The sequence below is a fragment of the Aotus nancymaae genome, unplaced genomic scaffold, assembly GCF_030222135.1.
Source record: "Aotus nancymaae isolate 86718 unplaced genomic scaffold, 86718_ANA_hifiasm-v0.15.2.pri h1tg000083l, whole genome shotgun sequence".
Lineage (NCBI taxonomy): Eukaryota > Metazoa > Chordata > Mammalia > Primates > Aotidae > Aotus > Aotus nancymaae.
Genome location: NW_026988498.1, coordinates 1,338,476 through 1,363,806, shown reverse-complemented (window position 1 = coordinate 1,363,806; position 25,331 = coordinate 1,338,476). Strand labels below are relative to the sequence as shown.

Genomic DNA, 25,331 nt, shown 5'->3' with positions numbered 1-25,331 from the left:
CATGGTGGATGGATTGCTTTACTGGGTTTTCAAATATTGAACAACCTTATCTCTGGAATAAACTCATTTGGTCATGGTGGGTAATTCTTTCTAATATTTCTAATCTTTACTTGTTAATATTTTGTTAAAGATTGTAGTGTCTCTATTTTGGGATGGGTATTGGTCTGTAGTTTTTGTTTTTGTACTTTCTGAGTGTTGGTATCATGGTAATCCTAGCTTCATGATATAAACTGAGAAATGTTTTCTCCTTCATTATTTACTAGAAAAGATGATGTTGAATTTATGTTAATTCTTTTTTAAACATTTGGTGAATTCTTCAGTGACACCACATGGGCCTAAGAATTTCTTTTTTAAGAGGGCTTTTAGATTATGAATTTTATTAATTGTAGGGCTATTCAAATCATCTACTTCATTTTGGATACATTGTGATAATGTGTGTTTCTTGAGGAATTGGTTAACTTCACCAAAGTTATCACATTTATAGGTGCAGAATGGTCTGTTGTCTTCTCATATTATCCTTTTGATATCTGCAGTTTGTAGTGATGCTCCCTGTTTCATTTCTGGTATTGGTAATTCGCATCGTCTCTTGTCATTCTAGCTAGAAGTTTTATTGATCTTTTCAGAGTACTAGCTCGTTACTGATTACTGATCTCTTTCTCTATTTTTCTGTTCTCCATTTCATTGACTTTGCTCTTATCTTCATTATTTCATTCCTTCTGCTTGTTTGAAGTTACTTTTCCTTGAGCTGGTAACCTAGATTATTGATTTGAGCCTTTTTCTCCTTTCTAATATATGTTCTTATCACTATAAATTTTTGTCTCACATTCCTTTAGCTGTGCTCCACAAATGTTGATAGGCTGAATTTTCATTTTCATAAGTCCAATGTATTTCTTTAATTTCTCCTGAGACTTCTTTGATTCATGGGTTATTTAGTTGTTTTAACTTTCCAACTGTTTGGGAATTGTCCTGTTATTTTTATGTTATTAATTTCTAGTTTTCTCCCATTGTGGTCAAATAGCAAAATGTATATTTCAATTGTTTTAATTTTTTGAGGTTACTTTTATGTCCCAGGAAATTATCTATCTTGGTTCATGTTCTGTGTTAACTGTTAAAGAAGGTGAATTCTGCTGCTGTTGGGTGGAGTGCTTTAAAATGCCAGTTACCTGTGGTTACTGAATTATGTTGTTAAAATATGTTATGTTTTACTATATTCTTGCTAATTTTCTATCTAGTTTTTCTACCAGTTGTTGAGAGAGTAGTGTTGAAGGCTTCAACTACAATTGATATTTTTAAAAAAATGATCCTCTGTATTTTTGCTTCAGATATTTTGTTTATAATACATGTGGTGCATACACACCTAGGATTTCCATTTCCTTAGTGGATGACTATTTTATTAGTATATAATGTTCATGTCTGCATTTAAGCATTTTCTTTGTTCTGACTTCTACTTTATTGAATATTAATACAACCATTACTATTTTTTAAAAATTGGTATGTGCATAATATATGTTTTTTCATTCTTTTATTTTCAACCTGCCTCCATGATTATATTTGAAGGGAGCTTCTTACAGATAGCATACATTTGAGTCATGTTTTGGGGACTGCCATTCTTGGTCTTTTAATTATATTAAGAGCATTGTCATTTAATGTTAAGATTTATGACAAGGCTTAAATCTGCATGTTTGCATGTGTTGTAGTGTGTTCATAGATGCTCTTTCAAGCATTTTTACAATGTGCTCTTTAGAATCTCTGAAGCTTTAACATGTCTGACTTCCATTGTGTGTGTCTATTTCTTGTCTTCTTTCATTCTCTATGAGACTTTGTTGTGGTTCTTGTTGTGACAGTTGTTTGCAGTGAAATCTGGATATCTTGGTTATGATGTTGTGGGACTCTGGATGTTAGTGACATGTTTTGTTTTAGCTGGGTTCCTCCAGCTGCTCCATTAGGGGTAGGCTGAGCACCATGCTGTTACTGTCACCTGTGAGTGTACAGTTTAAATTTCCTATCTGTCTTCATTAGCAACCAGGGAGGGGATGCCCTGGTACAGCTGGGGGTGGAGGTTCTGGTCCTCACTAGACCTCCACTAGTAAATTCCTGATGAAGGGAATAAGCCCCTCTTTACTGTTCCCATGTGGGCCCTGCTGATACCATTTGACGGGTTGGGGGGGTCTTGCTACTGCTGGGTGTCCTGACTCCTGCAAGGGTCCGGGGCTGTGTCTCCACATCGTACCTTGTGGGGCTCTGCACTCAGCCCCGGCTGGTGTGGGCATGGGTGGGCCTGCAGTTTATTAGGTGACATTTGGCTACAATAGAGCATTTTCGTCTCAAAACATTCTGTCTTGCAAGGCTGCTCTTTTCAGATCCTTTTGTTGGACGTTTATTGCCTGTGCCCTTTGCTATTTCTAGGTTTCTGCAATTTTCAACTCCAATTGTGGTTTCTATCTGGGAGAAAGAAAACTTGAGGCTCTCACCCCCATGGAATATCTGGAGTCCTGGGCTCACTCACTTATCTGCCTTCTTCTCTCCACCTTAAGAGTCTTTCTGTGTTTATACATATAAAACATTCAGGCTTTTTAGTAGTGCTTAGTGAGAAGAAAAGGGGAAAGTATATCTACTTTTTCATCCCAGAAGTAGAAGCAATCTTTATTTTTTAAATGGGTTAACTGTCCTTTGGAGGAAAGTCTCCGGGTTCAAAAAGCTTTGCTAAAGTTCACATGGGAAAATTCAAATAAGAATAATCAGTCAAATAAAATATATCATAAAATTGAACTTTCCATGAGACTCACATTTAAAAGCCATTTAACAGGAGAATCTACGTGTAAGAACAATGTGTGAGCACCATTTAGTTTTATTATGCCTCTACCAGCCAAAAAACTCTCTAGGTGGAATCGACAGAGAATGAACCAACAGTTTTAGTATTTGAGGGTCATTGTATCCCACTTATGCTTAATTCCAACCAGAAATCACAGACCTTGCATTCAATTTACACCCCAATGGCAAATCTGCCCCTTGTTTGTAGTGGGAACTTTGTCAGAGAATGTATAACAAAATGTGTGATAATATGTACTGTTTCCCGAACGTTGAAGAATTTGCATGTTACATTATCTGCATTCTTGTGTTTTATTCTTCCTGTGTACTAGTTATATGTGACATGTGATAGTATGATTTTATATATGTGTATATAAATAATATATATAACAAATATAGATAGATATATCTGTATTTTATAAATAAAACTTTTATTACAAAATAGAATGATGATAGAATATTGTATATAAAAACTTGCAAAAATATACAAAAAATTAGTCATAGCACAAGTCACAAATATAGATAGATATATCTATATTTATTTGTTATATACATTATTTATACACACATATATATCTCTACATATAAAGAGAGAAAGTTATGTATACAGAAAACTTATATATATATTAGTTTATATATATCATCCACTGTTCCTGGCTCATAACTCCCATAATACTAGTCACATCTTTTGTTATAACATTGGGGTGCTTTAGGGCTCAGGAGCAGCCTTCAGGAAACAGAATCTCTCACTCTCTCTGACCTTCTCCTACCCTCCTTCCACCTGCCCGCTTGGCAGGACTCTAATCTGGCTCTCATTAAAAAGAGGGTCCTGCCCCATACCCTGGAGGAAGAAGCACTGCACAGCCACGCTGGAAGAGTCTGAACAGACAGGCCTCGCTGGGTTTAGATCACACCCTTTTTGTGAAATCACATTTCAACTCAGCCGTCCATGTTTCAATTATGGACAGCCAATGGAGTCTCCATAAAAGGCCAAAGGACAGGGTTCGAGAGATTCTGGAGACCTGAACGCAACTCCATGGGGAGAGAAGCTTCTGTGCTCAGGGCTCTTTCAGACCTCACCCCATGCGTCTCTTCATCTGGCTGTTTATTTCTATACTCTAACATATCCTTCATAATATACCAGTAAACGTGCTTCCCTGAGTTCTGTGAGCCTCTCTAGCCAACTAACCAAATGCAAAGAGGGTGTTGCAGGAACCCCAATGTAAAACTGGTTGGTCAGAAGCTCTGGAGACCTAGGACTTGCTTGTTTGTCTGGAGGGAGAAGAATCCTGGAGATGGAGGAGTCCTCAACTGTGGTATTGAAGGCTTCAACTACAATTGATATATTTTTAAAAATGATCCCACATTAGATGGCATCAGATCCCACAGGAGTCCTCAAACTGTGCAGGTGTGCTGGGAGCATGGCGGGCCAGAACCTCCAGAGTCCTTGACTGCAACTCCCTTCAGAGACCGCAACGCACTGGCGGTGCACCAAGATGGCTGGTGTGGGGAGGGCAGCTTTCTATGGGAGCCCTGCCAGGTAGAGCCTTTGTAATTACCTACGTTTGGGTCTGGCAATCACATGTAGGCTTTTTGGCCGGGAACCAGGTCCTCAGTCAGGTCTTGGAGGACCTCATGTGTGCCTTTTTAAGGAACGTGGACTTTAAACAGTTCATCAAGTTTGTGTAGAAAGATAACCCCAGCAACAGTGAATAGTATGAATGCACAAAACATTTGGAAAAGGAATGACTCAAGGCCTTAAGAGAGTCTTAGAATAATCGACAATAAATTAGAGGTTTGGCATAAGTTATGGATTGTGACTTGACTGATTGCCTTCATAATCCCCTCTACTTCTGCTGTTATAGAGGTTGAGGGCTAAAATATTCAATTCCCAAGATTCCTTTTTAGCAAGTATGGATCATGTAACATAATTCTCGCCAATAATATTTGAGAGAAAATCTGTTCATAGCTTCCAACTTCCATGTTGGGCATGTCCCAACCAGAAGACAGCCGTGCCCTTCAGAACTTTCCTCTCCTTCTGCCCACGCTCAGAGTGAAGCACCTGAACATACGGGGTCATCCTATTCCTTCAGGATGAAGCCACAACAGTGAATGGCAGAACAAGAAATCCAATAAAAAGAAGCCCATACACCAACATCGTGAGTCAGCTCTGCCTTTCTAGTGCGTGCTACTGACGATACGGCTGTAGGGAAAGGAGAAGAGAAGCGCTTGGGGCAACTTAAAGAATGATGGTTTTCTTCATGAAGATGGACACCTGAAAGCGGGTGATTTCTAGGAGTCTGAGATGGAAATGCAAATGGACATGGCCAGCTCACATTTGAATAAATATCTACTGCTCAGGGGGCTAAGACTGGTGGGCAACACAGATTGGCAGCATATAAACTGGAAGTCATATTTAAAGCCGTGAGAATGCTTGAGAGTTAAATGATAAGGATGTAGAGTCAAACAGAAAACCCTGAAGAACGGAAGGCCAGAGGAGAATGAAACTGGAAGGAAACGGTGAAGTGAATTCCAGACAGATTAAGGAAATACAGCGGGTGATGGTGTCCGCAACGCCGAAGTAGACTCCCGTTTCAGGAAAGGGTGCATGCTGCCCAGTGGTACAGACTGGCCGCCTCGACCTGTTATTCTGTGCATTCTGTTTCAGTGAACTGGTGGTGGCAGAAGCCATGTTTCCAAAGGCAAGTGTTCAGGGCAGTGTAGACAGTTCTTTGGTCTTTGATCCAAAGAGAAATCCATTCTTGGGAAGCCAGAAATGGTTGGTCCTAACATAGCAGGATACTCTTTTTCTTTGCCAGTGTGGTTGGAGAAGCGAGAAAAGGGTCTTTCCTTAGAGGATGTGGGTGGGAATTAAGCTTTATTGCTCCTGTTTGGTGTTTGAATTAATACCTCATCTGGTCTCATATTCTTTGCAATTTGACTCTGTAAAATTTTGCAAAGGCAGCCACAGTGTCTTAGAAGGAAATTTCTTTAAAAAAACATGTTAAGTTTAGGCATTAATATTGTTGAATGATCCCATTAAATATTTAAAAATGATAGTTTAATGATCAGAGTTTAAGGAATTTGCATTGGACAATTGTTGAAATAAATCACTTAAAATTGTCCACAACTCACTTTTTTAGACTCTCTAAAAGCCGTAAAACAACATGTCTTTTCATAGGTTTCAATAATTCTTAAATACTCCCTTTACATAGAACGATATTTCTTATTGTGGCTTTTGTTTCTTTACTCAAATTATTCATTAAAGCTTTCAATAAAACAACGTTTATGATCTGAATATAATTTTATCCCCTGCATTCTGGAAGGATGCTATGGGTTTTTACAGAACATCTTATAAAATGAATGACAAGATAATTGTGTGATTAGCACGTGGATGGTTAATGACTGGGAAAATGGGTCTAACATAAAGAAACTCGTTAAAATATATTGAATGGTGGAATCTAGAAAACAAATGAGTTAAAACAGCAGATGAGTGGTATCTAATTAACCCTAGAGAACCATAGGGAGAGAAATATATTTTTTTAATATCCCTAGATCATAAACTAAAAAATAATATTTGCTTTTAAAGCCATCAGGAAGCTCCTCCCTTCTCTTCTTGGTTCATAAAAGCACTATAGTCTGTCCCAAATCTTGGTACTTACCAGGCTTTTATAGCAAATGAGAAAATAGTAAAGTTAATGCCCCTTAACAGGAATTTCATTTGCACTGGTTTCATTCTGAGTATGACAAATTCATTCAATGCAACTCAATCTTTACACAAAAATGATTTAAGATGGACTATCGCATTTGTACAGTATTTGAACCTACCCCCTCGGCTATGAGGAAATCATCATGTCTTTAGTAATAAAAACTCTTTAAAACAACTGAATTTCAATACAAAGAATAACCTCAAAGGCTCAAGGTTAATTTATTATAAAATGTCTCCATTTTCTCCTGCTTGTACCTATCCCATGGCGTCCTTTTATTCCAGTTTCTTTAATTTCTTTCCCTTGAAGGTTTCTCACTCTCCAGCTTTGCTGCTGGAAGATGCACTTTCCCTTTTTGCCCTAAAGGGCAAATTACTTCTAAGTGAGTTAACTTTGCCTTAATAGTTCCCAACCTCCCATCCCCCTCCCCCATTAGTGCATGCCATATGCATTGTATGCTAAAATAGGTAGTGGGAAATTACTTTTTCCTTTTAAAAGTGTGGGGTTTCAGATTCTACTCTTTTATCTTTAAAAACCTTGGATAATGTACTGGGCAATGAAGAGTGAGCATAGACCCTCAAAAAACATTCCAGTAACCCATTGCATGCCTGTCTCCAATATCACATGCACCTCATAAATATATACAGCTGTTATGAACCCATAATAATGAAAAATTAAAATTGAAAAAGGAAAGAAATAACAAACACTCTAACAGAGGACGTAACATCACCTAAAACATCTATATCTGCATTTAGTCTGGATGCACTAGACTAAAGATTCAAATTTTTATAAACAAAATTAAATAGTAAACACATTGCATGTAAGAGTGAAATATTCTTCTGTTAGATGATTCCCCTGGCAGTTTACTCATGCGTATTTTAAGTACATAAAAGGGGTTGGGAGTGGTCCAAGGCACAGCTACACCAGTGTAATTTAGTAAATCTATCATCCTAAAATTTCCCCTGAATAGGGGACTGCAATTCAGTTAAATATTGAAATTCTTTTGTTTAATTAAGATGGTAAGGTACTTGACTCCAAGTCTTTCTTCAAGGAGATTCAGAAACCCAATCAAAACTGTTTTTTGCATTTTTATATGTTATGGCTTCTCTAGAGAGTCTGTGGCTTTCTGTGCTATAAATGAATAACAATTATATTTTTTCATCCAAAGAAATACAATATTTACATAACTAAATTTTAGTATATTCTACGTACTTGGGCCTGTTTGTATTTAACCCAGGTATCATCCCAAAAGTTTAGTAGTTTGAAAATAAGCCATAGTATGTTCTTCTGAATAAAATCACATAAATGTTACATGAATTTGAGTCATTTTATCAGTAGACTATATTATATACAATTCCTTAATATTCAAATATATAATAAGCTGATTTGACAGAGAAAAGCATTATCTTGAATACACGTTCCCTTTTATTGGAAATCATTTCTCAAGCTGCAGAAACAGGCAGAAGGGCCCCAAATCCACAATAGTATGTTCATTTGGTGACATCGTTTCAGAGTACTATAAATAAAATATTTTAAGAATGTCGTTACATGGATTACTAGTTTTAGGTCAAAAATAGATGGCATGTGTTTTTATATAAGCTATAGGATCATTAACCAGTAATGTAATTACACTCTTCACTGTATGACTTCATCAGTTCTGAGAGTGAATACACTGTTCACATGAATTTTGAGACTCGAGTGGATATCATGAGTGTCTGGCAATGTTAAAATACAACAAATTGTATTATTTCGGCCACACAATGAGAAACATCTTTCACACATTGAGAAATTAGGGAGTGAATGGTTTTGAAACCACTTTGCAATCAGAAGAGGGCTATGTAACTTAGAGATTGTTTTTAATATAATTGAAACCTATTACTGCTAAATAATTTAGGAGCAATTTGACATTAAGTGTGTGGTCTAAGAGGCTGTGAGGAATAACAACCTTCAAAGAATTCAACACAATCAACCAGCAATCAATAACCAAACTTTAAGAGCACCTGCTCAAAGTCTCTGTGTTCATTTCTAAAGGGAGCAGCCTTATACGCACACACCTCGATATAGCTGTCAATCTTTTTAAAAGTCACGAGCCACTGTTCTCTTCCCTTCTCAGCAGCAATTTCAATCTGTCTCTCAATCTGATCAAGGCTTTGATCTTCAAACTGAAACATTTTGACTTAGATATTTCATTCAGCAGGTTCTGCTTAAGCCTCACCTCTGCTGCAAAGCCATCCTCAACCCTCCATCTATGGGCATGCTATTTCTTCTAAATGACACTGTACATTAAACTACCAGGGCCATTCCACATCATCCTCTAATTATATTTTTTAGCTGTCTGCATCCTGAAGTAGACAATAAATTCCAGAAAAGAAGAGGGGTATGTCGATCTTATTTATTCTTCTTCATTTTATCCTCCCAAATGAATTTATCTTCTGCATCTAGCAAAGCTCATGAAATAAAACATATGCTAGAAATACTTGAATTAAAGTAAAATTTAAAAGTATGAAATCTAGACTGTAAGAAAAAGCATGCAGAATGTTAAATAAAACCTGATGGGATATGATCACTGTCAAGAAAAGTTAATACAAAAATTAAGAGATCAGAGTGAGGGCAAAGGTCGCCCAAATGCCAACTTAAATCCCCTAAAAGTTAGGGGATTTACCAGATAACTTTATGTTCTCAATTTCTAGTTTAGACCTGTTAACGTTTTAGAACCCACTTGTACAATGTCTATTCTTTCAAAGTCGTTAATGTTTGTTTCATGACTCGGAATTTATTCTGCCTTATTGAATACTTCATTACAAAGAATGCACAGTCTACTCTTCTAGAATGTTCTATAAATGTCTGTTAGACATTATTGGTTGGAAATATTGTTCATGTGACCCATATCCTTACCAATTTTTCTCTATATGAATTGCAGAGAGGAGTGTTATTAAATTGTTACTATAATTGTAGATTTATCTGTTTCTTTTCCCAAATATATCAGTTTAAGCCTCATGTATTTTGAAGTTCTCTTTGTATATGTACATACATTTAGGATTCTGATATATTTTTGGATAATTTACCACTTTATGTAATACTCTATTTTCAACTTTTCTAAAATTAATATAACTACTTTCCCTTTTTTGAAGAGTACTAGTGTTTCTACGGTATATCAGTCTTTATTCTTTTGCTTTTTTTGGCTATTACTTTATCTTATAATAGCTTTACTGAGATCTAATTCACATATGGCTCTTATCCTTTAAGGTGTATAATTCAGTGAGTTTTCATATATTCCCAGACACATGCAACCATCATCACTATGTAATTTTAGAACTTTTTTATCATCTCAAAAAGAAAACCTGTGTCCACTATAATCATGCGTCCATAATTTTTTAATTTAATTATATCTTTGCACTTAAGGTGGATTTCCTGTAGATAGTACACACTTACTCGGGCCTTCCTTTTTCAAATCCACTCACACAATCTCTGTCACCTAACATATATGCTTAGATCTTCAGATTTAGAGCAATTATTGATGTGGGTGAATTGCAATGTAAGATCTTGCTGTTTTCTGATTATTCCATTTGTCTTCATTTCCATTTTCTCCTTTATTGGCCTTTTTTGGGGTTATTGAGCATTGTATCTATATCATTGGAACGCTACTCAACTTTTAAGAAAGGAAACTTTTTCATTTGCTACAATTTCATGAACCTGGAGAACATTACAGTAACTGAAATATATTAGGCATAGAAAGACAAATACTGCATAATCTCACTACGATATGGAATCTAAATGCTTGAACTCTTAGAAGTAGAGAATGGAATGGTGCTTTCCAGAGGTGGAGGAATGATAAATGGAGAAATGCTGTTCAAAAGGTACAGGGTTTGAATTAAACAGGAGGAATAATTTCTGGGGATCTCTTGTACAGCATGGTAAATATTATAGTTTATAATAATGTATTTTATTATACTTGAAAATTGCAAAAACTGTGGATTTGAGTAGTCTCATGACACACAAACACATACAATATAACTATGCAAGATACTAAAGTATTTTCTGTGCAAAAACATCTTGATAATTCCCAACTCCCCAAAATCAATCAGATGAGAAAAAACAAACAAAACTAAACTAAATGCATGTCACAAACTGTGGGAACCAAAAATACTTTATTGTCACCTGTTTCTGGCTCTCAGTTGGAAAGGGATCACTGGTGGGTTTTAGAAGACAGGGGCTCAGCAGTAAGCCACAGTCACTGGCTCATGCATCTGTGCAAGCTGCTTCTACATGGGCAGCAGGGAGCTAAGTGGAAAGGATGAAATGCACCAGGAAATAATCAGGTAGGTCCAATACTCGGCCCCAGGCACACCTGCCAGCAAGTGGAAATGTTCCTACAACTTGCAAGGGAAGAAATCAAGAGGAATGGCTTAATTTTCCCTGACTGCAGAATCTGCTGAGGAATTCTATCTGGCTTTTGCAATTTCTGATTCTCATCTCTAAAGGAAATTTTATTAACTGCCAAGTCAACCTCCAAAATCCTCCCATGGAAGAAAAGTCATATTGTGGACACGCTCAACCAACTAATTCATGATTCTGCCCATTCAGCAAAAGAAATTTTACTTAATTTTATCAGATTACCAGGCTCTCTTAAGCCCTGATTTCTGTATACATTCTATGTCTACTATTTGAGTTAAATTCTTTAACTCAAAGGCAAGCCCTTATCAATAAATTAAAGTCAGAGGTTCTTAATACTCCAGCTACTCTGTACAGTAAGGTTAATATATTATATTCTTCATTTTTTTCTTTTTGTACTGGAAAAATAATGGTCCACAAGTTACCCTGAACTGCAAACTTCTTCATTGAACCATTCTAGAGATTTCACTGTAGAAATGAGAATGTCAAGGGTAAGGGATACGAATTTCCAGGGAGGGCTCCCAACTATGAGGTGGATGCTCTCACAAATAACGCTTCAGTACCATATAAAAGAAAAGAAAAACTTTAATGTGACACATTTGTGCACAGGCTGTGTTAGGTATGGCATGCAAATTGTTTTAAGATTCACCACTTGTAATTTGGCCGTAAATTTTTAATTAACGTTTGCTTATACCAATTTATTTTACTATACATTGTTTCTGTCACCCTAAAATGTTATTTTCTCATTTTCATGAAAGTATATGTGTGTGTATATGTGTGTATATACACACACCTATATAAAGTATAAGATTTCATTGTAATATGATGATATTTTAAGGGGATATTACTAAGACTGAACAAATACATTTTATTGTTTTGTTCAAAACATACCTGGTATTTATCAGGTTATAATGTTTCTTACGTATTTATTTATTTTAATTGAGAAAAATTAAATATCAAAAATGAAAATATCATATGTACAACATTGTATATGAACACATTGTGGAATGGCCAAATCAAGCTACATAACATTTGTGTTATCTTTGTGTGGTAACAACACTTAAAAGCTACTCTCTGAGCAATCGCCAGGAACAAAATAAAGTATTATTAACTACAGTCATCGTGATGTACAATGGATCTCTTGAAGGTATTCCTTCCATCTAACTGAAATTTTATCTTTTGACCAACATCTCCACAATCCTCTCCAGCATACCTTTTAAAATATTTGAAATTAGAATTAATAGGTTTTGAGTGTTATTGCTTTTAAGCTGATTATTCCAAGATCTATGTACCTTTTTTTCAGAAGATCGCTATTTAAAGAAAGTAATGAAAAATCTATCGAATCTCTTTTTAGATCATATAAGCTTCTATTCTACTTGTATGTTTTTATTAGAAAATGTTGGAAATTATAGTTTCATGGTGCTTCATTAAAAGAGTTACATACAATTGGATGCCACCTTTGTACTTGCCTCAAATTAAATAAGAATTGCAAATAGGTGTCCCCTGTAACTGATCAATGTGATTAATTGCATGAATGTGGTCAGGTGACTGCCTGCCACGCACATTTTAAGAGCAGTCATCTGGTCCTCTTCATAAAGCTGAGGTATGTGTTCAGGGCCAGTCCCTGTGCCTACCCGTTAAGTGGGTAAGTCTAGCTTGTGGCTGAGTTCAGAGAGGGGATCTGCCTGGAGCAAAGGCAGTAACATCTCAAAGTTACTAGAATTGCTGCTGCAGAAACCATCACAATGAGTTTATGTCCCTTGGTATCCTGAAATGTTCTCAAAGAAACTCTGGCCAATTCAGAAGATTCTTGTCTTCCAGATTCTAAAATACTAAACCCATAAGTTCATTTAAAGTCTCATTACATGATTCATACCTGTAGTCCCAGCTTCTCAGGAGGCTGAAATGGGAGACTGGATTGAGCCCAGGAGGTGGAGGCTGCCACAAGTGATGATGGTGCCACTGTATTGAGCCTGGGCAACACAGCAATACCCTTTCTCTTTAACGAAGAGCTATTGGGTGACTTAATTATTATAGTGAACTATTGATTGACTACTAGATAACATTTTACTAGATATACAGAGCATCTCTTGGGTGGCTTCACCATAAATACAGATCCAGTTTTCATCATCTCATTTTCTAAATGTTCTTGTTTATCTCCCTGAGTAGCACTCACTTATCCTCGAGATAGTGGATGACCAGACACCATTATCATCTTTAAGCCTTAGATATTAGAAAAACAAACTATTGATACTGGCGATATTTAAAGAAATATGATTTGTTTAGAGATCATTATTTGAAATCTAAAATTCCCTCTAAAACCTAAATGTTTAGATGATTGGTAATCATATCTCTAGCTACATTTATCCAGGTAAATTATACTCATTTGTTATTACCACTTGCCACTTTTAAACCGAGTGGATTTATTTCATTTCTATCAACAATTGTTATTCATGTGTGCAATTCATAGTGAAACTCATCCTAATGAAAATCACTAATTTATGTAGGATGTTCTCAGGTCTTCTGTCAAGAACCTAACGATGGTTTCATTTCCCACTTTTCAAAATAAAATATGTGTGGAGTTAATGATATAATGATTATAATGCCTGGAAGATGTCGGAAATTAATGCAGTGCCTTGCAAGATACAAAGTCGCTTCTTCTAAAGAATGAGTGATGTCTGCGGTGGGAAATGTAACTCTCACCCAGCTTTAATGCTACTCAGAGCTCACAAAGCCTGGAGCTTCAGCATTAAATCATGATTTTATTCTTTGTCTAAATTGTTTTTCCCCTTTTCTTCAATATTTTTGTACTTTATTTTTGAATTCACTCAATCATAGAATATAGCTGCAGTGCTGCAAGCCTAGGGTTGTAATTTTAAAACGAGTTGAGGAAATACGAATTACTCATTTTCTTTTTCACTGATTATTGATCTTTGGAACAAAACAAAGACAATGGTGGGGATATTAGGGATCTTCTAGTCCAGTTTATTTTATGGATGAGCCAACTTGGGCAGAGAGAGACGAAGCAAGCGCCCCGAGTGAAACCAATACCTAGTAGCAGTGCAGCGCGGACGCCCAGGCCGCCCTCCCAGTGGTGCCCACACACCAGCCAACGTCCTTGGTGGTTCCCACATTCAACGGGAGCTTCTTCCACGGACCTTTCATCTGAAAACAACACAGACACGCAGGTCCTCTTCGTCTATGTGAACACAAATTTAAGAAACACATTTCTCCATCAATAAAAGGCCTTCGCTTGTCTTTTCCTTTAAAACCTCCCCGTTAGGAAATGTAAAAAGGGGTGGAACCTGCCTTTGCTGGGCTCCTGCCTCCTTGCTCTGGGCCCTGGGCCACTCCCACAGATGCCTGCCCCTCACACTCTCTGGCGTTGGACCAGGAGGGAGGCTCACTCCCAAGAGCTTCAGGAGTGTCCTCACCAAGAGAATTTGCAATCAAGAAGATCCGGTTTTCTGTTTAACGAATATCTCCCTGGTGAAGGAATATGCGATAGTCGTGTTGTCATTTGGACCAAAAATCCTGCCTGTTTCCGCGCCCATTATGCCACAAATATTTATGCATATACTTGCTCATGTCCCTCTTGTTTCCAAAGGATTTGTGGCCATTCCACACCCTATAGGAAGCCAGCGTCTTTTTTGCCTATGTTTAAGGCAAGTCTTTTGCGGCTTTTAGTGTGCATATTAATTCTGAGGTTTCAGACATTTTTAGTCTTTATATACTACTAAGATCTATCAGACTGTCCCTAAGGCTAACTACAAAAAAAGAAAGAAAGAAAGAAAAATAACTAAAATGGCAGCAAGAATAGTAGTTGACCATCAAAATAGCCATATTTTTTAAATGAAAATTTTTGCTTATACAAAAATAAATTCAAAAGCCATGTACTCAAAGTCTAATAAGCTCCTTTCTACTAATAGGTGAACACATTTTGTCTCTTAGTAAAATGTTAATGCAATGCAAATGATATTTTTGTACCTTAGGTAAATGTACCCCTCTTGACTATAAATTAATAGAAATAGACACAATTTTAAGAGTTTAAAATACTCCCACTCTTTAAAAGTAACATCTAAATTATATAAATATTAAAATCTAGAAAGAAAACAATACATTATTGGGTCAATATCTGACCACAAACATCACAAATTAATTATTAATTTTCTCTATTCAACTAATTATTTCTATATATTAAAACATACAAGGTCCCACATAAATTATTGTTAATGGGATCAGTGCGTTTGTAATGCTATATATTCCACTGAGCCTCACTGTGAGCTATTTTAATAGACACTGTAATAAACGTATTACATATCAGGTTTTTTCACCTAAACCTGCAGTCACAAAGGAAGAGTATGATCAGAGATCAAGGGGAATAAAAACAGTATAATTTAACAGAACCCTGGGAATGACCATGGGGAATACATTGTTTGGAAATTGTTTTTCTTTACTTTCAGCTGGTGTTCTGTCATATAATAACTTATTGTTCTCATCAACTTCCCATAATAGTGCTTCTCAAATGTTCATCTGCATAACAAATGTCTTGAGAAATTTCCTAAAATGAAGGTTCTGATTCCATGAGTCAAGAATGGGACGCCTGATTCTGGATCTTTGACAATCTCTCAGGCAATCCCAGTGCCACTGGCTTGCAATCATAATTTGAGTAGCAACCACTCAACGATACTTCAAGGAAGCATAAAGCAAGGTGTTAGAAATGAAAGGATTATACTCAGAGAAGTCCAGAAGTTCTAACCCAGCTTGGATTGGGTTAGCTTAGATTGATTTAATTTAATGAAAAATACGGCAGCGAAGGTGTTCCTGTTTGCCGTGATAGCAAATTGAAAGAGCATTAACTCAATATTTGTAGATTCTTTGGACTTTTCTATGAAAGCGATTGTATCTTCCTCAAATAAGAAGTACTTGGTACTTTCCTTTCTGATCCTTATATTTTACATTTATTGTATTTTAAAAATATTTCTTTTTGTGTTTTTTCAAATATGTAACATTTCATGTGGTTCTAAAACAGAACTGCCACAGTGCATGATCTGAGAGGATTCATTCACAACTATTCACATGGGGTTCTAAGAAAACAGCTCCCCTTGAAGCTGGGCTCTGGGGTTTGAATCTGATATGACTAATGTGACCCAAAGGGTAACACACTGGTTTTCATGTTTCTTGGATTCTTCCAGAACTTTTATGCTTATTCAATTACAGATGGATATGTAAGAATATTTTAAACATTTTTTAAAAATTAAGTTTTCAAATATTACATATTGTCTGTAACTTGTTTTAGTAAATTGAAATATGTAACTTAGAAATGTTCCATGAATACTGTTTTTTTAAGAGTTTAAAACTTCCCACTTTATAGATTCATCATTGTTTGTTTCACCAGCCTGCGATTAATGTATATAGAGGCTGTTTTCAATGTTTTGCTATTATAAACAAGACCAATGTAGGCAAACCCTCAAAAGAAACTCAGACCAGAGGACTCTTGACTTCACCCAGGAAATAATTCAGGAATGAGCCAGCAGTGAAAGCAGGCAAGTTTATCAGAGCAACAGGATGAGACAAAACGGCAGCTCCCTAGCCAGAGCAGGGCTTTCTCGTAGGGGGAGTAGCCTGACACTCATGATTTGCTGTCTAGCTCTATTTATGTCCACTCTTAACTATGTACTAATTGAGGAGTGAGGAGTGACGTATTCAGAATTTTCTGGAAGACGAGTTGGAAGTTCCCAGAACTGTATGAAACTATATAAGGTAACCACAGGTCTTTGTCATGGCATTTGTAAACTGTCATGGTGCTGGAGGGAGTGTCATTATGTTAATGAGCAGTGAGAGCAACTAGAGGTCGATTTTGTCCCATCTGTTGGTTTCTGCTTTTTTTTTTTTTTTTTTTTTGAGACAGAGTCTCTCTGTGATGCCCAGGCTGGAGTGCAATGGTGAGATCTCAGCTCACTGCAACCTCCGCCTCCCAGGTTCAAGAGATTCTCCTGCCTCAGCCTCCCAAGTAGCTGGGATTATAGGCAAGCACCATTGCGCCCAGCTAATTTTTGTATTTTTAGTAGAGACAGGATTTCACCATGTTGGCCAGGCTGGTCTCGAACTTCTGACCTCAGGTGATTGGCCCTCCTCGGCCTCCCAAAGTGCTGGGGTTAGAGACGTGAGCTGCCACGCCCAGCCTCTGCTAGTTTCTTTACTGCATCCTGTATTGATCGGCAGGGTGGTGATTTGTTTTCAAAAATAAATCCTGTTGATCTACCTCAAGACCACAATGAATGAACTCATTCATGTTACACATCGAGTAGCCAAGTTGTATGATCCATGGATCATGAGCAGTTAACTGCCAGTTCAAAGAAAACGTATGCACTTTTTATTTTGCTGGTATTGTCAAAACACCCTCTGTAGGGTTGAATGTATTTGCAGACCAAAAGGCAGTGTGTGGGAACACAGCTTTCCTCAAAGTTTTACCCTCTTGGTGCTTTGCTGGGGGAGCACACTTTTCCGGGGATGTTTTGTCTACCCCATTGGCTTTCCTAATTGCCAGCTTCTCCAGCGTACCCTCCTGGATGTGTGATGCAAGCAGAAAACCTAGAGAACCTAGCACCATGTTTTCCCTCACGTCCTGAGCTCACTGGCTGATCTGCCATCTTCTCGCCATTTTTCAGAATCTTTGTTTTACATATTCCACCCAGGGTGTGAGCTGTACGTAGCAGGGTATATAAGGAAAACTGTCTATTTCATCTATCCAGCTACTTTCTTTGCTTTTTAGTTATACTAGTATATTAACTGAAATTCACATTTCCTGAGTATTTATATTTAAAATGCAACAGCAGTTGGAAGGTTATGCTACAAAAAATGTTTACTAAATTTCAAAGATAGTGGTAACATTGCTCGAGAAATTTTACTGATCTGTGTATTTTGTTGTAAAATGCTGATTTTTAGTAAACCAGTTGTTTTCTGCCGCTGTCAATTTTATACTCTTCCTTGCACCTGGTCCTTGGAATGTATAATTCTCACATTTCCAAGCAGGAGCTGGGAAGAGACAGCAGACAGTGGGGGACCCCCACAGCAGGCAGATTCATGCCAGAAGACTGAGTACAGAATTGAGAGTCTGAGCTCCCTCCTCTTATATTCCCCCACTGGCCACAGCCCATTTTTCATTTCTATATGAGTGTAGGGGAGGCAGTATGCATGATTTCATTTGATTTTAACAAATATTTATTGAGCATCTACTTTGTGATGGATGTTGTGCTTGTTCCTTGGGGATACAGAGACAGCAAAGTGAAGGAGCTCCCTCTGCCCCCTCCGGGGGCTCAGAGGCAGAGCCTTCCAGGAGCAGCAAAGCTTTTGCTGCAGGACAGTAAGAGCTGAGCAAGGAGAGCTGCAGCATTGCCCTGGGGCCTTGACTAAGGGAGGATGCAAATACTGCAAGCAGAAAATAGTCCCATCACTTATTATCTACCCAAATGAACATAAATAATTCTATTATGAAGAAACATGCGTATGTTCACTGCAGCACTATTCACAATAGCACATGGAATGTGATTCCATACATGGAATTGTTGGATTCCATACATGGAATCAACCCAAATGCCCATCAGTGGCAGACTGAATAAAGAAAATGTGGTACATATACACTATGAAATATTATGCAGCCATAAAAAGGAATGATATCATGTCCTTTGCAGAGACATGGATGAAGCCGGAAGCCATTATCCTCAGCAAACTAACACGGGAATAGAAAACCAAACACTGCATGTTCTCACTCATTAGTAGGAGCTGAACAATGAAAACACACGAACACAGGGAGGGCAACAATACACATTAGGGCCTGTCAGGAGGTGGGGTAGGGAGAGGGAAAGCATCAGGATAAATAGCTAATGCGTATGGGGCTTAATACCTAGGTGACAGGTTGATAGGTGCAGCAAACCACCATGGCACACGTTTACCTATGGAACAAACCTGCACGTCCTGTGCATGCATTCTGGAACTTAAAATAATTTTTTAAAAGAAAATACCTTCTGAGCTCCATTACTAAAAGTGAGCACCTCTTACTAAAGGGGGTAAAGCCAGAGAAAGAGAAAAGTGCCTTCAAAGACCTGGCCATATTTTTAATTGCAAGGCAGGTGGAGTTTTCTTTGGTGGTGCTGTTCATGTTTTCCTCCAAAAACTACCTAATCAGTTCTACTTTGGTGATGTCATACTGACCGACAGCCCCAGTTAAGAAGTCAATTTACAAATTTAATTTTTTTACAGGTATATTGGTATTTATTGAACTATTTAACTCTTATGTAGATGTGAACATTTTCAAGCTAATAGGAAAAAAATTCTAACGTAAAAAGGCTCTTTACAAAAAATGTGGTCTCCTCCACCCATATGTACTTTTCTGTTCTCTGGGATATCTACTTTTTTTGTTTTTATTTTTGGTTAATTTTTTTAAAATTATACTTTAGGTTCTGGGGTACATGTGCAGATCATGCAGGATTGTTGCATAGGTACATACATGGCAAGGTGGTTTGCTGCCTCCATCCCCTTATCACCTATATCTGGCATTTCTCCCCATGTTATCTCTCCCCAACCTCCCCACCCTCCACTGTCCCTCCCCTAGCCCCCCACAACAGACCCCAGTGTGTGATGCTCCCCTCCCCGTGTTCATGTGTTCTCATTGTTCAACACTTGCCTGTGAGTGAGAACATGTGGTGTTTGATTTTCTGTTCTTGTGTCAGTTTGCTGAGAATGATGGTTTCCAGATTCATCCATGTTCCTACAAAGGACACGAACTCATAGTTTTTTATGGATGAACGTAGTATTCCACGGTGTATATGTGCCACATTTTCCTTAGGCATGAGTGATTAAATGTTTCTCATTTCAGTCACAGCTGTACTTTGGAAGTGAATATAAATGTTGAATGTTGCTAGTTTCAAGGCTAGTGATAAAATTTCCAACACTCTGTCACTTGAGCATGAGATAAAAATGGACTTTATAGGAAGAATATTAAGGGCCTGGTCAAATGCCCCATTGTTCTGACTATAACCACAATTGAAACTCCAAAACTGAAAGAGAAAAATGAAGGAAAAAGGAAGGCATGGGATGAAGGAGCAAGGAAAGGAGCAACAATGTGAAAGAGAAAGAAAAGACGTTGGGTGTTGCCACTGAAAGATGCGTGGAGGCCGACAGCTCAGTGAACAACTCTCATTCACAACTACAGTGGGCCAGGCACTGAGGGTATCAGGGTGACCCTACACGGATATAAGCAAGGGAGGGCCAGCTTCACGGGAGTGCAACCCATGCCTACATACCAGGCCTTACTCTCTGAAGGATGCTGAACTTGGTTTAATGCTCTGCTGTGGCTATCTAGAAATTTACAGGCCAGCATGGTGGCTCACTCCTGTAATCCCAGAACTTTGGGAGGCCAAGGAGGCGGAATCACTTGAGGTCAGGAGTTCAAGACCAGCCTGCCCCATGTGGCAAAACACCATCTCTACCAAAAATGCAAAAATTAGCTAGGCTTGGTGGCACAGGCCTGTCATCCCAGCTACGTGGGAGGCTGAGGCAGGAGAATTCCTTGAACCCAATAGACAGAGGATGTAGTGAGCCAAGAATGCACCAGTGCACACTCCAGCCTGAGTGACAGAGTGAAACTCTGTCAGAAGGAAGGAAAGAAGGAAGGAAGGCAGGAAGAAAAGAAGGAAGGAAGGAAGGGAGGGAGGGAGGGAGGGAGGGAATTTTACCATTACATGCATAACAAGTTTACCTTTGAACTTGTGTTTTTTAGGTGAAATTTGATGGAGCAGTAGACAATGTATGTGAGTGGAGCAGATGTGGGTAATACGTTTGTCCCTCGTCCCCACTCCTGATGCACAGAGTATTGCAGTGACCCACAGCACAGGATTCTGGTGGCCTGTGAACAGTTGGGGATTCAGCAGGATCCACTTGAGTACAAGGTAAGCGTTAAGTGGGGAAACTGGGCACCTTAGGAGGCTCTGATCTTCGTCCAAACCAAATATTCCAAATGCAGAAAGGCGGGAGAAATCCAGGAATCACAGACAATCACGGGTCCTTCCGTATCCTTTCTTAACAAGTGTTAGTTCCCACAGATGCTGAAACGACGGTGAAGAAAGAAAGGACAGAGGAGCCTGCAGCATCCTCTTCATTCTACACTTCCTCAGTCATCAGTAAGTCGATCATAGATAATGCTGGCTGACTGTGTGCATACCAAAAAGGGAAATAAAAAGATAAAGCCCTCGAGTTTGTTTTGTGAAGGATTTCCTGTCTTCTGCTAAGAACAAGATGCAGGTACAAGCTATGCACAGCACACTGTCTAACTTCAGGGATGCCAAAATTGCAGGTTAAAGAGCATAATGCTTGAATGCCTTTTATTTGTACTTAAAAGTGGCATTTTAAAATACAAATGCAAGGCCCATGCTAGTGATTTAAATTTTTGTATTTTGTTGGATAGAATGACATCAAATAGCACATTAATAATGCAATGACAAGTTGAGAGAGAGACTGTGGAAGGAGAGAAAACAACGTGTAAGCAATCACGTTTGTTTCAGCACAAATACCTACATACTCGTAAGTCGTGCACTGTCTCTTACTGATTACAGCCAAATTAGGGCTATCTGAATATTGCTACCATTTTAAGATATTTCTTTTATTTTTACATAAGCTCCAGTGTTTATTAAAACCCTATCTATAGAGCTAATGTCTAAGATTATGATAATAAGATTATATAATTAAGTAAATTTTTACAGTGTTAGGGAGAACTATTAGATGCCAATCACAGGAAGGAGCACAGAAAATGTAAGAGAAAGAATCTGCGTAATAATTAAATGGAAAATAAATCCTATAGTCTGCTCACTCAAGTAGGTAGTTCCATCATGCCTCTCAGTTTATTTATTTACAAAATTTGGGAATGATACTTTAAAGTTTATTGTTTATAAGTTGAAACAAGAGTAAGCCATTTACATTTTAGGACTTAAGTCAGGCCAAATTAACTATAACTGCAAATCATTTGATAGGAAACAGCTGCAACTGTTTAAAAATGTAGCAATTAAAATTCTTCCAGTCTTTGATTCTGCTGAAAGTAATCGTGTGTGTGTGTGTGTGTGTGTGTGTGTGTGTGTGTTAATGTGGCAGAATTTATTAGTGGTCTGTTTAAAGGTACATTTAGAATGTTACTTTAATTCATAAAATAATTACCATTTCTTCACACTCAATAAATCTAACTTTTTTCAAGTTTCTCAACTTCTAATTGATGATGAAATTATACCGTGTTTCAAAAAATAATTCATTAAGAATAAAATTGATTAAACTATTACACATTTAAATTGTGTCTTAAAGTAACATTTTTTTCATAGCCTTCAAAACCAGATTTTACTTTTATTGATTAGGATGCTATCACTGTCTGCTCCTGGCATTATTTACACTATGTTAGGGAATTTATTATTGTTATTATTATAGATGTTTAGTTTCTCTTCCAGTATTCTTCTTGGTTCCAGGGAGAAATCCAGTAAATTCTCACTTAACACCATCAACGGGTTCTTGGAAATTGTGACTTTGAGAGAACAGTATAACAAGTTTGACCATAGGCTGATTGGTAACTCTCAACAAGAGTTATGTTCCCATGGCCTATTTCTGGTCACAAAAACATCATCAAATTTCTAATGCAGGACCACAGCACATCTAATATTAAATATTGAAATAAATGTGAGCTATACATAGCATACATTTTATAGTAAAAATGAGTGAGATAATTATTTACCCAGGTATTCCAGTTCAGCTTCACCTGACCTGGATGCCATCCTATCGCAGGACACACTCGTGCCTGCACCCACACTCACGCAACCTGGGACCACGTAGACTTGCCACTTCAGCTAACGTGGACCAGAGTGCCCCAGAGAAGACACACAGACTTGGGGGGAATGTGCCAACTCCTCTCAGTGGATGTGGCTGGGAATTGATGTTTATTCTCAACAGTCTTACAAGAAATTGACGTTGATCGAAACATTCTAGGAACTGCTGTCTATTCTCTCCAGACCTAAATCCTGCGTTCAGGTGAATATTTATTAGATTTTGGCAGAGATCTTTGATCAAATTTACACTTGTTCCAGCTAGGTATCCAAGTAAATTCAAAATTGTAATATTTCTTCTTCTACTATATTTTAATATTATCTTGATTTTACAATAACTTATTTTGAGATATTATTTATAGATCATGTGAAACTATCCGAAGCCTGCACCCATTTCTTGCCACCATTGCTGCTGGAGGAAGGACAACTGAAATAATGTTTATCTGGTTTTGTCTAAACACTAAAAGCAGAACATCAGACTGAGTAAATGGTACTCTTTGCACTTCCTTTTCTCAGGTCGTTCTACAGCAAAAGTTTTCCTGGGTGATCTATTTGTTACAAGGACAAGTTTTAATTTCTCACTGTGGCACTAGGGAGCTGAGGAAACCTTCTTGACACCACCTCTGCTGTGTCCAATGTAAATATTGTGTTCTAACAAATGTGTCTTGTCCCACAAAACTCAGTGAGAACAGATCCCCTGCCTGATATCCTTCCCCCAGTGAATCCGGCCTGCCCCTCAGAGCCCCTCTACAGAGTGGCCAGGGGTCTGGTAACTTTTGGGAGTGAAAGGGGCTGCTCAAGATAGCAGGTGTGCATCTGAACTCCCCTGACTGTATTAGAGTTTGGAAGATTACTTAGTGTATGATATCACATCATCTTTTGAAGAAAATGTTTCACTTCGTAGCCACTGTGTAGTGACCAGGCCGTTTTCAGCGGCTTCTGTGGCAGAGGATCTATCTGGTGCTTCACCCCGTGTGTTTTCTTGGGATTCCCCACTACAAGCATCTTCCTGAAGCTACTAGAGTTCTGTGCTCAGGAACTTCCTCTTAGCCCCCTGCATGGAGGTGCTGGAGCATTAAAGCTTCCAGAGCAGTCCTGCCAGGTGGGAAATGACAGGTGGGACTTCAAGGACAAATATCCCAGGTCCCATGCCCTGCAGGTGCGATAAGTCAGAACTGTGGCCCACACAGTCTCCAGAGATGCCAGGGGACACTGAGCACAGTTGCTCACAGAAGCAGTCTACTCAGTCGCCACGCTGGCTTGGTTTCCTTCCTTTCTTGACTCTATCCCAGTGCTGTAAAGGTGTTTCCTATGACCCCCATCCACATAAACCACTGCTCAAATCCGTAGATCAGGGGCTGCTTCCAGGGAAATTCAATCTAAAACTCCAAGCTACACAAAATCTTGTCATTACACAAAAGATGCACTTATAGTACCTTCAACTTTTTGTATTCGCCACTTACCAAAAATCACCCATTCTACGTGCTGATTGTTTATGTGTCTTTGGTCCTGTGGTCACTCATGAAAGGACAGAACATGAAATGGGTTGTTGGAAGAGCTGGGTCTTCACACCTGTGGGTTCCATGCTTTGGCTGTGTGACCTTTGACGAGTCACCTGCTCTCTCTTGAATGTCACCTCCATGTCTATGAACATTAGAGTAACTCTCTAGAGTTGCTGGACAGTAGTAGTAAAAGTGAAATTACTCTGCAGGCGGAAAATGTGAACTATTAATAGCAGCATAGTAGCCTGCAAAATACAGCCCATAGCAAGACAGAGACACACGCAGATAGATGACTCTAAACCCTAACGACTCCCTCACTTCTTTTTTTCTAAAATACTGGAGTCGATTTCTTTGATAGAAAAGATGTCTTACAAAATATTCATTCAAATATATTTTTTTCAAATATAATTTTTACAAAATATTTTCTTTGGGTTTTATATTATTTTCAATAATAACGCCTCTCTTCACATACCCCTTGGTTAACAAATCTACATGGATATTCAGCATTTGAGGTGAATTTCACCTTTACCTAGCCAAACGCCAGCATCTCTAAAACATTAACCTGTTATCTGAGGTCACCTCAGCTAACATTAAGCAGGTGTTTACTAAGGCTGAATTTACTAAAATTCATTTGCCTATTCCAAATATCACATATTATGCATAGCACATATTCTCTCTCTCTCAATCTCTCTCTTTCTCTTTCTCCCTTTCTCTCACTTGTTCTCTCTTTCTCTCTGAAGTTAAAATTTCCAGAAGATTTTGGAGGAACCAAAGAACATTCTGGAGCAAAGGTCACTCTCAGTCACGAATACTTAAATGAATGCTTGCATTATTTCACATCCTCACAACAATCTCCAGTAATTTCATTTCCTTCTATCAGCTTTTGTTCTAATGTGGAAGTGCAAGTGAGTACTGGCACAGTAAGTAATAAATCACACAGAGGTGTCATTTATCTGTTGGCTCTATTATCATTCATATTTAATGTAGCCCATACTTGACTTTTAAGCCTTTTTTTTTAAAGGGAGAGCTCAGCGTTCCCTTTTACAATGCAATCCACAGAATGC

General features: G+C 38.0%; 1 long non-coding RNA gene across 1 annotated transcript; it reads left to right on the top strand.

Annotated features, from left to right (window-relative positions):
* On the top strand, nt 1–25,331 carry LOC135271576 (uncharacterized). The gene is made up of 4 exons (XR_010339703.1): nt 1–76; nt 20,689–20,857; nt 23,282–23,402; nt 25,008–25,331. It is a non-coding gene; the product is annotated as an uncharacterized LOC135271576 (long non-coding RNA).